The sequence below is a fragment of the Triturus cristatus genome, chromosome 3_1, assembly GCF_964204655.1.
Source record: "Triturus cristatus chromosome 3_1, aTriCri1.1, whole genome shotgun sequence".
NCBI lineage: Eukaryota > Metazoa > Chordata > Amphibia > Caudata > Salamandridae > Triturus > Triturus cristatus.
In genome coordinates, this window is record NC_140583.1 from 579,312,903 (window position 1) to 579,317,158 (window position 4,256).

General features: G+C 47.7%; 1 pseudogene; it reads left to right on the forward strand.

The window, feature by feature from the left end:
• Positions 1-1,547: 1,547 nt before the first annotated feature.
• On the forward strand, positions 1,548-2,408 carry LOC146860586 (uncharacterized; annotated as a pseudogene).
• Positions 2,409-4,256: the final 1,848 nt, after the last annotated feature.

Here is a 4,256-nt window from a genome sequence, read left to right on the forward strand (position 1 = left end):
CCTTCTCCTTCAAATCACAGAGGTGTAGGTGTAAGCTTTGCTTTTCAGTTTGGGTAGACATCTGCTGTCAGTAAGGACTGTGGCAGTGTAAAAATGACAAAGTGAGAGTACAAAGGATGGAGGGGACTACAAAGGAGAAAGGCTTAAAGAAAGTAGGAGCTTTCCTCCTCACAGACTGGACATGAAGGAAGTTGTGAGGCTTCAAAGGGGGGCGATGAGGTCATGGTAGGAGGAGTTGGCATGAGGTATATCTAGACAACCGTTAAATTTACTGATTAGGATGGCAAATGTCTTGGGCAACACATTGATGGTTCAAATTGGTTCTTTGGGTGGGTGCCACTGGTAGAATGTAACCTGTGTTCCTTGAAGGTCCTCTGGATGCTCAGATTCTATGTCAATCCACAGAGGCTCAGATTATGCTTCTCTTTAATTTACTAGCAAACAGCAGCCAATGAACAACTTTAAACTCAGCATACACCGGAAGTACAAACCCCTCCATAGTATGCACCAATCACTATCAGTTCATAGTGTATATATAGTTCATCATGAATAAAGCACTTCCTCTTTCTTTGCTGCTGCAGCAGCGAGTTAAGTGATTTGCATGTTTTCATTCAATTTAAATGTTAATGTTGTGAAGATACGCGCGCTTGATTCCCGATAATCTTATGCTAATTATGGTGATTGTGCGATCGTGCACGTGTTGATTTTATGGTAATTGAGAGCTTTGGGGCTCGGTACGGCAGATTCCCTCCAGAGTGGAGCGGGAGCGGGACAGACGTGCTATGCGCGCGTGAGGGGCAGCAAGTACTCTTTTGCTTGCCATGAGTCTCGCGCATGCGCGTGAAGCCAGATCTGAGTTTACAGTTCCGACCGGCTTCTCCCGCATCCACGAGTTCAGCTGCTCAACCCTCAGCCTCTTGAATACCTGACAGGGCGAATAAACGGCAATAAAGCTCTGCCTAAGGGGAAGTGAATGGTGGCTCCCTCCACACATATATAAAATGACATTTTGGCAGTTTTGCTAACTTTATTTAGGTTTAGGGCCAGTGTGCTGATACTTTCACTTTCAGGGACAGGTTAGTTAGGGTCGTAGTTTATATATTTATATTCCTGCCAGTGCTCACCCTTGGGTTCTTTCCCCCTGAAACTCCTCCACACCTCCTATCTCACGATGGCGTATTACGCGAAGGAGGCTGACCAGTGGGCTGATTACGATGACTATGGGAACTATGAAGAGGTGCCCCAAGAGCACCAGTTGGAGGAGCAGTTGGTCAAAGCCCTGGATACCCACGTCCATGGCTCGGTGAACAGGGTGCTAATTAAGGCTCTACAGCCATATGCTGAGCCCCTGAAGAAGTATGGAAAGCGCCAAATGCAGGTGGCTTTGGGCACCCCATCTCGACACTCCTCTGGGGAAGAGCCTTGTGCAAGTGGCGTCTTCGGTCCTTGATTATGGTTCCTATGGTGAACCTTTTCCAGCCAAAAATTCCACCCTGTTGACAGGGGACACTGATCAGTCATCTCCGGCTGCCCCAGACACCTCAGACATGGATAAGGACACGGCAGAACCGCCTAAACTGGCAAAAAAGAAGTGCAAGACTCACTATGTCAGCGCACCTCCACCTACCAAAAATCTCCATTTTGACCCGAAGAACCTCATCCACCCACGTTCCATGGACTGGGTACCTTGTGTGGAAGTCGCGCAATATGTTCAGGAGAACCTTCGCCAGGGGTTTCAGAGCGCTGTGCCTGCCACTTTACGCTAGGAATGTCCTAGACCAGCCTTGTTGGGTAAAGTGGCCGACACTCCCGAGATGGACCCTAACATGGCCTCTTTCCTAAAGAACTTTTCTAAGGATCCAAAGAAGGGTTTGGATAGAGCCTGGAGAGGGTGCCAGGATAAATTATTAGATATCTCTGGCCCGATTACTAAGATCCTGGATGCGGCGGTGCATGCCAAAGATACCAACACACCGCTAGATGTGACGGAAATTTTGGAATGGGCACAGAGGGCCCTGTGTTTTTTGGGCAATGCCAATTGCTCAATCTCAACAGAGCGCAGGCAGTCATTTTTAATGCAAATAGACCCCCGATTGGCAGACATGGCCACAATGGAAGCAGGCACCTTGGCCAATGGTCTTTTGTTCGGCGACAAGTTTGAGAAGGAATTAGGTAAATACGTCGCCACTTTCTCTGCATTGGATAAGGCCCAAACCAATATTAAGAAGGTTTTTCATACTGGCCTTTTTACCAGGGCCGGTCACTTCAAAGGTCGAGCGCCCGGTCATGGATCCAATCAGGCCTCCAGAGGTTTCGAGCAGAGAGGCAGAGGAGGAGCCCAAAGGTCTAATTTTTACCCCACCAGAAATCGCGGGGGTCGCGGCAGGTTCCAGAAAGGAGGCTACTGAGAACAAGGTAGCGATATAGACTCCTCCTATTCAGGTAATTCTGCCTCAGTGTGGGAATGTCAAGGTGGGGGGTCGGATTGCTTTGTTTCTACACAAATGGAGAACCCTAACGTACGACCCTTGGGTACTGCAGACAGTACTCGGTTTTCAGATAGATTTTTATGCCACACCTCAACAAACACACAGACCACAACCACTACATTTTTCCAGAGTAGAGAGGTCTTTTATAGACAGCGAAGTGGCATCGTTGATGCAGAACGGGGCAATTGTACAAACTGTACCTCAACCTCACAGTTTCACCAGCACAGTGTTTTTTGTCCCGAAGAAAGATCAGGGCTTTCGTCTTGTATTAAATCTCAAAGAGTTCAATTCTTGGGTAGTGTATTGCCACTTCAAGATGGAGGGCATACACTTACTCTGAGACTTGCTCTTGGAAGGGGATTGGATGGTAAGGCTAAACCTCAATGACGCTTACTTAGCGGTCCCTATATTTCCCGCGCACAGGCAATTTCTTCAGTTCCAATGGGAAACGACTGGTACAAATTCCTAACTCTGCCATTCAGACTATCGTGTTGGTGTTTCACCAAACTCCTAAAACCGGTGATTCAATTTTTAAGGGAGCGAGGGGTCAGGCTTATCATCTACTTAGACGATATCCTGATAATGGCTCAGAGTGTGAACACAGTTCTTCAACATCTGGCATTGACGACACAACTCCTACAAGAGTTGGGGTTTGTCATCAATTCAGACAAATCTATCATGACTCCTGCTCAGTCGATGGAGTTTTTGGGGTTCCAAGTGAAGTTGGAGACAACACAGCTTTTACTTCCACTAAAGAAACAGGTTGCCATCAAGAAGGAATTGAGGAGAGCACTGTCCTCTCACACCATATCCTTACGGACTTTATCCAGGTTGGTGGGCCTGTTAGCCTTGTGATCCAGGCCATTTTCCCGGGTCCCCTTCATTACAGGGCACTCCAGCAATTAAAGATCTTACACTTACGCAAGGGCCTGAATTAAACTGAACAGATTCTGCTGAGTCACGAGGCCAGGACAGAAATCTCTTGGTGGTTATTCGTGTCCAGGCTCAGTACACAACTGCCTCTGTTTTACAGTTGGAGATCAGATCCTCTGGCGAGCAACTTGTACGCATGCCTTCGATCATGGACGACGGGCATGCTGTATGCATTTCCTCTGTTTACCATGATTCCGAGAGTGTAAGCGCAGATCCGCAGACAGAGAGCGGAGGTGATGCTGATATCCCCGTGTTGGAGAGCACAAGCGTGGTTCCCAGCGGCGTTGGCTCTTTCTTGTGTGTCTTCAATACGTATGCTATTATTTCTGGAAATCGTGACGGACCCTCTGGGTCAACCGCATCTTCTGCTACTTCAAGACCAGTTGCCGCTTATGGCATGGAAACTTTCCGGAGACGTTGGAAAGTGCCGGGAGTTTCTGAGAACGAATTGTTTTTCTTATCCCAATCATGGGCCCCAGCTATGCACAAGCGATATGAATCAGCTTGGCGTAAGTGGGTTAGTTGGTGTACTGAATGGCAAGGCGATCCCATGGGATCCGGAATCCATATGATCGTTAATTTCCTGTCGGAGATGGCAAGTACAGGGTTAGCCTATAGGACGGTGAACAATTTTAGATCTCCTATCTCAGCGGGTCACTCTCACGTGGATGGTAAGACCAGTGGGGGAACATCCTTTGGTCTGTAAGGTGGTGAGAGGTATTAGGTTGGTAAACCCTCCAAAACCAAGGTATTCACAATTGTGGGATGTGGACGTAGTACTTCGTTTTCTCAGGAATTGACCAGCTAATGAAGGTCTATCTCGTAAGCAATTAT